Source organism: Globicephala melas, chromosome 12 (assembly GCF_963455315.2).
Source record: "Globicephala melas chromosome 12, mGloMel1.2, whole genome shotgun sequence".
In the NCBI taxonomy this organism is placed as follows: Eukaryota; Metazoa; Chordata; class Mammalia; order Artiodactyla; family Delphinidae; genus Globicephala; species Globicephala melas.
In genome coordinates, this window is record NC_083325.1 from 67,994,882 (window position 1) to 68,008,582 (window position 13,701).

Below are 13,701 nucleotides of genomic sequence, written 5' to 3' on the forward strand. Positions count from 1 at the left end.
AGGACACACTTATACTAAAGCATTATTTGCTGCTTATCTGAAATTCAGATTTAACTGAGTGTCCTGTATGTTACCTGGCAATTCTAACCCCTCTTGATAGCCCATCATTTTGCTAAGAAAGGACAGGTTTTTGGCAGAACCTCTAAGAACACAGTCTCCCTGGGGAGCAAAATAAGACTGGCCCTTCAGGGTTTCTCCACCTGTGTATCTACCACCCAAGCTCATCTTGTTTAAGCCTCCATCCCCAAGAGGCTGCTGGGATTTCCCTCACTCCCTGCTCTGTCCTTCACCTCTTTAGGTCTGGATGCCTTGCCTGTCTCCGACTTACCCACTCACTGTTGTCCTTGCCCTGTTGTGGATCCACATTCTCTAGCCTTGTCTGTCTGTCTGTCTGTCTGTCTCTCTCTCTCTCTCTCTCTTCTTCTTCTTCTTCTTTTTGGGCCATGCAGCATGCAGGATCTTAGTTCCCCAACCAGAAATTGAACCCGTGCCCCTAGAGTGGAAGCGTGGTTAACCACTGGACCACCAGGGAAGTCCCCCTTGTCTCTTTTCAATACCAACTTGCCCTTGCCCTGCCCTATCTGGCCAGGCTCAGGACTCTATATGCCAGGGTCAAAGCCACAGTACATTGAAGATATCAGTCCATTGCAGACCCCAACTGGGGTCACAGCAAAAACCACTAACTAGGAGCCTTGGCTCGTCCATCCATCTCTACCCATTATGTGTAAGTTACACCAGCAGACTCATTCATTGCCAGGGTTGAAACTGGGCAGGCCTCTGATTCACTAGGCTGTTTGCAAGTGGTTGCTGGGTAAAAAGACTTAGAAATACATCCTCAGTTGACAAAGGGCAAAAAGGGCCTATATTTAGTTTATGTCAATAAAATTCAGGTGATTTGTTCCCGGAAAGAAACAAGGAAATCTTATATTAAGCTACCTGTTGAGATTATTTTGCAGTTCTTTCTATTCCCTTTGAGATTTTGCAGGCACAAAGCACATGCAAACTCTTTGGTCTGTGGAAAACTAAATGAGAAGCTGTCTGTGGGAGCGGTTGGTTGGTTTATGGTTATAGTAGTTTTTTTAATTTATTTTTTTCAGACTTATTGAGGTATAATTGACAAAAAATTGCAAAATATTTAAAGTGTACAGTGTGATGATTTGATATACATGTGCATTTTGAAAGGATTCCCCCCATGGAATTAATTAACACATCCATCACCTCACATATCCACCTTTTTTAGTGTGAGAACATTTAAGTTCTACTCACTTAGCAAATTTCAATTATGCAATACAGTCTTATCAACTATAGTCACCATCCTATACATTAGATCATCAGCTCTTTTTCGTTTTGTAGCTGACAGTTTGTAACCTTTTTCCAACTTCTCCCGATTTCCCCCACCCTCAGCAGCTGACAACCACTTTTCTACTCCCTGTTGCTATAGTTTGACCTTAATTTTTAAAAATTTTTTCTAGATTCTCTATATAAGTGATACCGTGCAGTATTTGTCTTTCTCTGTCTGGCTTATTTTACTTAGCATAATGCCCTCCCATTTCATCCATGTTGTTGCAAATGACAGGATACTCTTCCTTTTTTAAGGCTGAATAATATTCAGTGTGTATATAAACTACATTTTCTTGGCCCATTCATCCATCAGTGGGCACTTAAGTTGTTTCCATACCTTGGCTATTGTGAGTAATGTTGCAATGAATACAGGCGTATAGATACCTCTTCTAGATAATGGTTTCATTTCCTTTGGATATATATCCAGAAGAGGGATTGTTGGATCATATGGTAGTTCTATTTCTAATTTCTTAAAGAACCTCCATACTTTTTTCCTTAGTGGCTGTACTTTAGTTTACATTTCCACCAACAGTGTACAAGTGTTCCCTTTTCTCCATATTCTAGGCAGCTCCTGTTATCAGTTGTCTTTTTGATAACAGCTGTCCTAACAGATGTGAAGTGACATCTTAGAGTTTGTTAAAATTTATTTTAAAATTTTCTTGGAGTATAGTTGATTTACAATGTGTGAATTTCAGGTGTACAATAAAGTGATTCAGTTATATATATTCATATATTCATTCTTTTTCAGATTATTTACCCATATAGATTATTACAGAATATTGATTAGAGTTCCCTGTGCTATACAGTAGGTCCTTGTTGGTTATCTATTTTTTTAAAAAAATATTTATCTTTGGCTGCATTGGGTCTTTTTTTTAAATTAATTAATTAATTTATTTATTTTTGGCTGCGTTGGGTCTTCATTGCTGCACGCGGGTTTTCTCTGGTTGCCTCGAGCGGGGGATACTCTTTGTTGCGGTGCGCGGGCTTCTCATTGCAGTGGCTTCTCTTGTTGCAGAGCACGGGCTCTAGGTCCATGGGCTTCAGTAGTTGCAGCATGCGGGCTCAGTAGTTGTGGCTCGCGGCCTCTAGAGCATAGGTTCTGTAGTGGTGGCTCACGGGCTCTAGAGCACAGGCTCAGTAGTTGTGGTGCACGGGCTTAGTTGCTCCGTGGCATGTGGGGTCTTCCCGGACCAGGGCTCGAACCTGTGTCCCCTGCATTGGCAGGTGGATTCTTAACCACTGTGCCACCAGGGAAGCCCCTGGAAGCCCCCTCGATATGTATATTCTTAGTGCCATTTTGTTAATTGTTTTGGTTAAATTCTTTGCTAAGTATTTTTTGATGCTATTGTAAATAAAATTTTTTTTCTTAATTTCTCTTTCTGATAGTTCATTGCTGGCATATAGAAATGCAACTGATTTTTTAATATTGATTTTGTATCCTGCAACTGTACTAAATTTGTTTATGAATTCCAACAGGTTTTTGGTGGAGTCTTTAGGGTTTTGTACATATAATATCATATCATTTGCAAAAAAGGACAGTCTTACTTCTTCCTTCTCAATTTGGAGGATTTTATTTCTTTTTTTCTTGCCTGATTGTTCTGGCTAGGACTTCCAGTATTATGTTGAATAAAAGTGGTGAGAGTGGGCATCCTTGTCTTGTTTCTTATCTTAGAGGAAAAGCCTTCAGCTTTTCACTATTGAGTCTGATGTTAGCTGTGGGCTTGTCATATGTGACATTTACTATTTTGATGTATGTTCCATCTATACCCAGGTTGAGAGTTTTTATCATGAAATGATTAATTTTGTCAAATACTTTTTTCACATCTATTGAAATGATCATACGATCTATTTTTAAAATTTTTTTAAAATATTAAGGTATGAGGTTTTTTTAAAATTTATTTATTTTTTGGCTGCCTTGGGCCTTCGTTGCTGTGCACGGGTTTTCTCTAGTTGCTGTGAGCAGGGGCTACTCTTTGTGGCAGTGTGTGCGCTTCTCATTGCGGTGGCTTCTCTGGTTGCGGAGCACGGGCTCTAGGCACGCAGGCTTCAGTAGTTGCAGCATGCGGGCTCAGTAGTTGTAGCATGCGGGCCCTAGAGCACGTGGACTTCAGTAGTTGCAGTGTGCAGGCCCTAGGGCGCGCGGGCTTTCAGTAGTTGTGGTGCGCGGGCTCGGTAGTTGTGGCTCACGGGCTCTAGACTGTAGGCTCAGTAGTGGTGGCGCATGGGCTTAGTTGTTCCACGGCATGTGGGATCTTCTGGATCAGGGATCGAACCCATGTCCCCTGCATTGGCAGATGGATTCTTAACCACTGTGCCACCAGGGAGTCCGATCATATGATTTTTATCCTTCATTTTATTAATGTGGTTTGTCACATTGCTTTTGTGGTTGTTTGCATCCCTGGAGTAAATTCCACTTGATCATGGTGTATGATCATTTCAACTTATTCTTGGATTCAGCTTGCTAATATTTTGCTGAGGATTTTTGCATCTCTGGTAAGCAGGGATGTTGGCCTGTAATTTTTCCTATAGTGTCCTTGTCTGGCTTTGGTATCGTGGTGATGCTGGCCTCATGAGTTTGGAAGTATCCCCTCTTCTTCTGTTTTTCAGAAGAGTTTCAAAAGGATTGGTAATAGTTTTTTTTTTTAAATGTTTGTTGATTTCACCAGTGAAGTCATCTGGTCTTGGACTTTTGTTCATTGGAAGGTTTTTGATTACTGATTCAATCTCTTCTACACTAGTAATTGGTCTATTCAGATTTTCTATTTCTTCATATTCAGCCTTGGTAAGTTTTATATTTCTAGAAATTTATCCCTTTCTTCTAGATTGTCTAATTTGTTGGCAGGTAATTGTTCGTAGTAGTCTCTTATGGTCCTTTATATTTCTGTGGTATGGCTACAGCATTTTAGAGGGGGCAAAGCATGGGATTTATTTTTGGCATTGGTCCAGCAGTAAAGATGGAATCAGTCAATCAGTCCATCAGTGCAGCACCACTGCCTTGTGAGAACCGCTGTAAAAAACTGTTTTCTCAGAGACATTAAGGAAGACACACAAAGCAATGAGCACGCAGGACAGTGTCATGTGCAGTATAATTAAGCTGTTCATGAGGAGGCAAGGTAATAAGCGGGTTCAGAGGCTAGAAGGGGAGTAGTGGTCCTGGCAGGGAGAAGTTGGAGAAGGAGTCAAGGAGAAGGTGCTACATGGAGTTCCATCTAGATGGCTGAAAATGTTGAGTTCCAGGGAATGGAGGAGATGCCCTCCTTCTTCTTCCAGAAGCCCCTTCTCAGTGTGGGAGGCGCTTGGAAGGAGGCCAGGGTAGGTGACAGCTTTGCCATTGTTCCTGGCTTGGGCTCCCACTAGGTTTCTTGGTGGTGCCTGGGGAGGGGCACGGAAGTACTTCTCTCCATGGTGGTGCCTTTCTAGCTCAGTGTGGAGAAGTTTCCAGGGGTCCCTGCCTTTTGGTTCCCTAGCACAGATAACAAGGAAAACGAAAGCTGCCCCCTACTGGATGGGGGCTCAGGCTAAACTACACTTAGAGCTCAGTAAAGGAATAAACTTGGGCGTGATATTGCACCCAAATCACACTTGGTCACCAGGGGCAGCTGTGCAGCCTCCCAGGCCTCCATTGCAGACGCCACAGCACGTTACACCATTCCCTTGGTCTGTGGGCAGGGTGTGTGATTTAGGGTAGAGCCAGGGAAAGAGGCAGTGTGGTTTCGTGGGAAGAGCGCAAGTTGTTTTTTTAAAAATCTACTTTATTGAGCTATAACATATATGGTATAATCACCCATTTTCAGTGTACAGTTTAATGAGTTGTGACCAATGTAACCCTACCACAGTCAAGACATAAAGCAGTCCCACCACCAAGAATTCCCTCCCTCATCCCCTTTTGCACTCACTGCTCCTGCCGCAGCCCAGGGAGTCCACTTATCTGCTTTCTGTCATTATAGATCTGTTTTAACCTCTTCTAGAATTTCATATAAATGGAATCACAGAGTATGTACTCCTACATATTTGGCTTCTTTATGTTTTTGGGGTCCATCCATGTTGTGGGGATTGGTAGTTCATTCTTTTTCGTTGCTGAGTAGTATTCCATTGTATGGATATACGGCAACAGCCCTGTTGTTGGGCAACAGCCCTGTTGTTGGGCAGTTTGACAGTTTCCAGTGTTGGACTATTATGAACAAAACTGCTGTCAACATTTTTTTTTTTTAAAGAAGATGTTGGGGGTAGGAGTTTATTAATTTATTTATTTTTGCTGTGTTGGGTCTTCGTTTCTGTGAGAGGGCTTTCTCTAGTTGTGGCAAGCGGGGGCCACTCTTCATCGCGGTGCGTGGGCCTCTCACTATCGCGGCCTCTCTTGTCGCGGAGCACAGGCTCCAGACGTGCAGGCTCAGTGGTTGTGGCCCACGGGCTTAGTTGCTCCGTGGCGTGTGGGATCTTCCTGGACCAGGGCTCGAACCCGTGTCCCTTGCATTAGCAGGCAGATTCTTAACCACTGCGCCACCAGGGAAGCCCTGCTGTCAACATTTTTGTACAACATTTTGTATAGATGTGTGTTTCTTTTCTTTGGGGGCAAATATAGGAATATATTACTGGGTCATGTGATAAGGGTACATTTAACCTCAGGAGAAACTGGCAAACTGTTTTCCAAGGTGGTTGGAGGATTTTGCACTGTGTGGGGAATTCCAGTTCTTCCACATCCTCTCCAACACTTGTTGTTAGTGTTTAAAATTTCAGCAGCACAGGTTTTGAAGTCAGACAGATTTCAGATTCTAGTTCTGTTACTTGCTAACCCTGTAACTGTGGATGAGTTATCTGTTCTTATAGAGTCCAGCTTCCAGTCTCATGTTAAGAATGAGAATCCTAATACCTTCTTCATGAAGTTGTTGTAAGGATAAAATGTTTAAAGGTAAAGCACCTGGCCTTGGCTACGTGATTTATGTAAAACTTGGGAACCAGGAAAAGGAGAGGGATACAAGTTTGGGAGGGGGGAAGAGTTAGACACTTTAATAACAGCAGACTTAAAGTTGAAAAGGAATGAACATAGAATTTCAAGTTTGAACCTAAGAGTAGCTTAGGTAACCATCAGATAGAAGCATAATAACTTGCTGACATATTCTATCTCAGAAACCAACCACACAGTTATCTCCTAAAATCAGTAACGTATTTGTTCTCAATTTTTTAAATTCTTAAAAAAATTTTTTCTATTAGTTTTTGGTCTCAATTTTTAATGTGCACCTGAACTGTTCTAGGTGGAGGTGAGGCAGTAGGGTGATAGATTAATGCAAGAAAAAAATTAGCTAGAGAGTTTTGAAATACAACTTGCTGTCTGTATGCATCCCTGGAAATTCTGATTCTCATGATTTGGGGCAGGGCCCAGTCATCTGCATTTTTTTACAAGCTCTCCAGGTGATTCTGTTATCAGTGGAACTTGTCCTGTATTTAAGCATGTTTTCAAGAGTGCTGTGGAAGGTATCTAATCATACCATGCCTCTACTTAAAACAAATCCTTCCCTTCTGCCTCTAACGTACTGTCAAATGCATCCTGGACAAAGTCCAGCTCCTTAGCATGGCTTCCAAGTTTCTTCACAATTTCCCAGGCTCAGGTACTAAGGAGGATAACGCTAGGAGACACTGTTTCTCATCAGGGAAGAAAATAAATCTCCCATTCTCTTTTAAGAAAACACTGCACAGTGCTAATGTGAGGAGGGCACATCATAGGTCCTTAACAGAAACCAGTTTCACTACCTGTTTCTTCTGATCAGCTATGAGTATTTCCACGTTCCCCAAACATTTTGCCACTCATCCCATAACTCAGATGCTTTTCCTTCCTCCCACTGAAATCCTACCCTTCTTTCATAACTTATTCAAAAGTTCCATTACCTCTAGTCTGAAATCTTCCTGAATTTCTCCTCATTCTGTCTCATGAGGGTCCTTGTATTGTATGCAATTTTACTCAACATTCACTACATGTGTTTACTTGTCTGTTTCTCCATCTAGCACAGTAGTTCTTAATTGTTCACGCCCACTACCCAGGACAGATAACACAACCCCACCCCTCAGGGATCACTCCATGCTCAGGTCCTATTAGGCAGGAGTCCAGAGACCAGCTTTATCTTCAGACCATTCTCTCTCTCTTAGGAAAGCACGTTGGGTTGCAAGAGTGTTAGAATGATGGGTTGTAGTGATAACTGTGATTTCAGTTGAGGACTTGTCCCCAAAGAAAATTATATAGGTTGACCCATTAGGATGTGGAAGAAAATATTGCATTTTCTACTTATTTGCCATTTTAACCTAAAAATAAAGAAGAAGCTGGTCTTCCTAATATTTTCTTTGTGGATTGACCCTGGCATTCTCATGCAAGTATAACATGTATGGGTGATTTCCTGGGTGTGGCGGTGTGAACCCAGCACAGAGGGATTTAAAGTGGTCCTTTGCTGAATTGTCTGCTTTCAACATGCTGTGATGACTGTCCTCCCAGGTCATAGAGTTAGAGAGTAACAGAACCAGAGTTGAAATCTGTCTGACAACAAGCTGTCAGACAAATTAAAGCAACAAGAGAAATGGCAAAGCTGACAGCCCTGAGAGTAAGGGCTCATTCAAAGCCACATTGAGAAAGTAAAACAACGATGATCTAAGCCGACCTAACAAGGAGACCAAAAAAAAAAAACCAAAAAAACCCCATAACCTTACAACCAAAACCCCCCAAACGTTGACATTGATGTTATCAAGAAGTCAAGAAGTCTATATGGAATATGAATTTATAAGCACCTCTTCCTAGTACTAGTAAACCCCTGCCTAAGCGCATTATTGTACATTCAGATTTAAGCTAATGAAATGAAACCACACGATTCGCAAGACATTTAAAAACTAAGCATTTTGTAACATGTCAGCAAACCACTATATTTTTTAAAAGCAATGTTTGAAATCATAGGGTTTTGAATTCAACACCTCACAAAATTCACTAACTTACTGATAAATGTTTAGAGGTAATTTTTTTCCTTTTTTTTTTTTAGTTTTCTTACTAGCAGAGGCAAAGAGCCACATGCCATAATGACTAAAATAAAACAAGGGAAACCACACAGTGCAAAAAGAATAGGTACATGCTTGTCTGTGTCCATTGTTGGAAGATGCATAGAAAATATTGCCAAGTGTTAGAACAGATTATGAAGCTTTGGGCATCTGGATAAAAAACCCAATATAACTTAGCCTATGGTGTTTGTTGAATTGTTTCAGTTATGAAATATAGATACAGTTGCTCTTTCTCTTTCTGTGTGTACCATTTAAAAAAGGAATATGTACCAGTGAAGACATATACTCAACAGAAATTTACTTCTTAAAAAAAAAAAACCTGGGGCTTCCCTGGTGGCGCAGTGGTTGAGAGTCCGCCTGCCGATGCAGGGGACATGGGTTCATGTCCTGGTCCGGGAAGATCCCACATGCCGCGGAGTGGCTGGGCCCGTGAGCCATGGCCGCTGAGCCTGCGCGTCCGGAGCCTGTGCTCCGCAACGGGAGAGGCCACAACAGTGAGAGGCCCGCGTACCTCAAAAAAAAAAAACCAAAAAAAACCAACAAAAAAAAAACGCTGGAAGCATTTTCACTAATAGAGTTACTCCATTGACTAGAATAAAAAGATTTCCAGGTAAGAGTAAAAACACAGCACCGTCAATGAAATTCTTTCACTGTATCATTTATTGGCAAGCTATTGCAGCAAAGCCAAAAGCGTACAGAATGAGATAGGATATCATCAATGTGGTTATTGTTACTGGAGCCGGAATCTTAAGTGTAATAGAATCTTTGTAACATTTTGTAATGAGATGGGGAGTCACCGTGAAACTATTTTGGCAATGTGCTCGTAAAAACCATCAAGCCTGAAGATGAATTATGCATTTTAAAAATCAATAGACAACTGTTTCAAACTTGCTGACCTTTTCTTTGATGACAGCTGGTTGTTGGTAACATGTCACCTAGCAAATATTAAAAACAAACAAACAGAAACACCCACCTCACTTCATGGAAAAGGAGAGGAAGTAATTGCTTTCTGAAAGTAAGTTGTAGAGTGTTGTAGAGTGTGGTGTGTGAAAATACTCTTTAAAAACAAAGGCAGGGGAGTGGGAGAGGGATGCACTGGGAATTTGGGATTAGAAGATGCAAACTATTATATAGATAATGGATAAACAACAAGGTCTTACTGTATAGCACAGGGAACTATATTCAGTATCCTGTGATAAATCATAATGGAAAAGAATATGAAAAAGAATGTATATATATGTATAACGGAATCACTGCTGTACAGAAGCAATTAACACAACATTTAAAATCAACTATAATTCAGTAAAATAAATTAAATAAAATTCAACAAAATGACAACAACAAAACAAACAAAATAGGTGGTGTTGGAAGCTGGCTTTGAAAACACGTTTGGAAATGTTGCTACTATTATGTGATTCCACTGCTGACATGATGAGCTCCCTCCATAAACTCTCATATCTGTGTACATTAAAAATATCTGGGAAGTAAACTTTTTAAACCTGCTTTTAAATTTCAAAATGACTTCATCAGTGGGGTGTGAACCCATCTGTGACAAATCGGATAGCTTCCAGTTAGTTTGCTAAAAAATAAAGATTAACATCAGGAAGAAGCATATTTCATGAGTGACATTCAACAAAAATCTGTACAATTGAATGAGAATCATGACTTAGCACAACCAACCAGGTACATCTTCTGTTTGGAACAATCCATCTTTGTGAGGAATCTTTTTTCAGCCATGGTTTTTTTTTTTTTTTTTTTTTTTTTCCTTTGGCCATGCCATGTGGCTTGTGGGAACCTAGTTCCTGACCACGGATTGAACCCGGGCCCCAGCAGTGAAAGCACTAAGTCCTAACCACTGGACCGCCAGGGAATTCCCAAGCCATGACTATCTTTGAAAGCCAGTTCAGAAAGAAAATTAAACTGAAACAAGGCCTTTGAATAGTCATATCACAAAGCTCTAAATCAAGAGTCTAAAAATAGTGAAACATATTCAATCAAAACGCTGTCCTCCCCCCCAAATATTACTATTTTAGCAAGAGCAAAACCTTTACTTCACCTTTATCTTGTTCTTTACAAATGCCTATTTTTGTGAGTTTTGTGATTGATATATTAGTATAGTTATATACCTATATAGTTTGTAAGTAAACATCGCTATATTGTGGTTCACGTGCTGACATTTTTTGCAGGTACATAATCGAAATAGTGTGGCAATCCCTACAGCAGAATGTAAATCCCTTGAAGGTGACCCGAGTCTTCCTCATCCAAGTTTACTTCTCGCCCACACAGAGCACGTGATAAGGAGCCTCCGTTCCGTAGGCCGCCTGGCGGGCTGGCTGAATGAAGACATCAATCGGTAAAAACGTTTCCATCATAGGAACAACATAAACATCAACTCGCGGAGGGGGGCGGGGGTACTGAATACATAAATAAGCATTTGGCAGAGGAACAAAAACCATCAAATGTGAATCCTGAGGTGCGTCTATAAATAACACTAATAGGAGCTAAATTCACTGAGTGTTCACTCTGTGCTAGGTGTGTTCCATATTCAGCCCTCGGACCCTCCCCGAACTTTCACAACAGCCTTGTGAGATATGCCAGCAGCAGGCTGGTGTCACAGGTACCTGTGCCGCCTTCTAGAAGGAGGGCTGCCCCGGGGACAATTCTGGAAACTGTTTCCTTGTCTCCTCAGGGGATTTCAGACCCAAAGAGATCCCGATCATGTGCTCTCCTGTGTAAAATGAGTTACAGAGAGAACTGGAAAAGAAAGGTCGACAGGGAGCCTTCATATATAATGATGTTATCATCGGTCTGCAGGGCACAGGAGATAAGCTCTGAGCTATTTTTCCAGCAAGTGGAAAAAACCAAGCTGCCCTGTAGGCCTCCCTGTGGGTAGGGCAACCTCGGGTCTGCCCCAGGGTCCAGCACTTCCTCTCTAGGGGGTTGACACTCCTTGGCCTCCTCCTTCCTCTCCCCACAGACAGGGGACAGGGGTGCAGGGAGGTCCTGTCTCACTCTGGCTTTTGAGAGCGCAGAGCACTAAATGGTCTAAGGCAGGGCTAGCTTTTCTATTTCTAAGCCTAGACAGGTTTAGAAATCAACTAAAACCAGACTTTGTAACATTACAGAGTCCCCTGGCCGAGTGAGCACAGGAAACGGCTGCCTCCCAGGTGATTTGGGGACTGGAAGGTGAGAGCCTGCCCTCCTTTGTATCCTGGATCCTGAGATATTCCCCCAGTTAGCGGAACCAAGATGATAACACTTGGAAGGCTGTACTGTCAACTTCTTTCATAGTCCTTTTGGGATCTCAGCAATTCAGACAATTCCGAATTGAATTCATTGATGCTCAGAAAGGAACCGTCAGAGGCACCTGAGGCCACCCTGTTCACCTCTGAGTGTGGAACCCAGGGCTACTGCCTCAATTGTCCTATCCAAGGGAGAGGCCTCTTCTTAGATAACCGGGGGGGAGGCTGAGCTTCTGCTGGAAGGCCAATCACTTTATTCTAGGCTTAGGTTGAAAATGTTTGGAGGATCAGAGTGGACAACGCACTGCCGAGGGTGGGGAGAGCAGGATTCATGGACACGCTTTCGGCCCAGTTTGCACACAGGAGAGGAGAATAACTACAGCTGCCATGTTTTCAAGCACCTCCTCTGCCAGGCCCTTGTCATACATTTTTTTCTCGTTGAATCTGCTGATAGCCTCTTAAGGTAGACATGATCCCTGCATTATTACAGTTGAAGAAATCAGGTCACTCCTAATCATTCAGGACTGGAATCCCTTTTTGCTCCCGTCTGATCCCCAGCTCCCCTACTCCCGGAGCCTGCTTGTGCTTGAGACTTTATTTAATCAGAAAGAATGAAGTTCAACTGACTGAAACGCCATCTGGGTGAATGTATTTAGGAGAAGCCTCTGTTTCCTCCCCTCCTCCTCCCATCGTCCTCACTTCCTGCTCACCCAGCACTATGTGACAGTGTCCTGATGGCAGCACTCTGGGTAATGCATGGCGTAGCCAGGGCCCAGGAGGGGTGGACTCTGGGCCTCCGGGAAGGCACGTGTTCCCTTGGCCCTTGGTGTATCACAGTGCCAGCTGTCAGAACAGTGGGACAAGCTTATAGTGACAAGTCTTCTAGACTTTGCATGGAACACAGGGGGGACACACCTGAGTGGCCTCCTATTGCTGAAGCCTGGTGAGCCCTGGCTACCACCCAACATCGCCATGCTGCTCAGGAGCTGGGCCCACACTGGCCTGCTGCAGGGAGGCTGATTCCTCACCAGCTGGATGTGGGATCTCTTTTTCTTTGCCCGATCAACTTTGACTTATGTTTACTTCACTTGAGTGACTTTGAACACTCACCAAATTTCTGTAGGTGGCCCTTGGGTAAAGAAACTCCTCCAGGGGCTTCCCTGGTGGCGCAGTGGTTGAGAGTCCGCCTGCCGATGCAGGGCACGCGGATTCGTGCCCCAGTCCGGGAGGATCCCACATGCCATGGAGCGGCTAGGCCCGTGAGCCATGGCCGCTGGGCCTGCGCATCCGGAGCCTGTGCTCCATGGCGGGAGAGGCCACAGCACTGAGAGGCCCGCGTACCGCAAAAAAAAAAAAAAAAGAAGAAACTCTTCCAACTGGTCACTGAATGAATAAGCAGCTTAATTTAGCTTGGTTCTTTTATAAAACATCTTCCTCCTTCATTCTTTTAACTTAAAAAATATGAAATACACATACAGAAAAAGCCTGAAATATATATATATATACATTCAATTATAAGAATAGTTATCAAGCAAGATCTTGTGAAACTACCACCCACGTTTAGAAATTGCCATTCCAGTATCTGAGAAGCCTTCTGTATATCCCTCCTCAATCACCAACCCCTCCTCCTCTCAAAAGTAGCATTATGGTTTTTCTGATAATGGTTACACTGATTTCCTTTTCTACTTTTACCGCCTGTCTCCATGTTTAAATGGAGTCGTCTTACATGTGTTCTTTGTAATACTTTCTTCTTTTCGCTCAGCGTTATATGTAAGAGTCACCCAAGCTGATGAATGCAGCTGTAGTTATTTTCACGGATGCATAATTACTCCGTTATATTAATACACCATGAGCTGTTTTCCCAGTCCATTATTGATGGACATTGACCTCATTGTTTCTGGCTTTATTGTTTTTATGAACAACACTGCCATAAATATTCTCCTACACATCTCCCAAGAGAGACACATTTGCAAATGTTTCTTTGAGAGCCATCACCTAGGGATGGAATTACTGGGTTGTTGGTTTCCACTTGTTCAGATTTACTAGGGTTTTATAATATATCCTGTGGTTTTATATACTTTCGTAT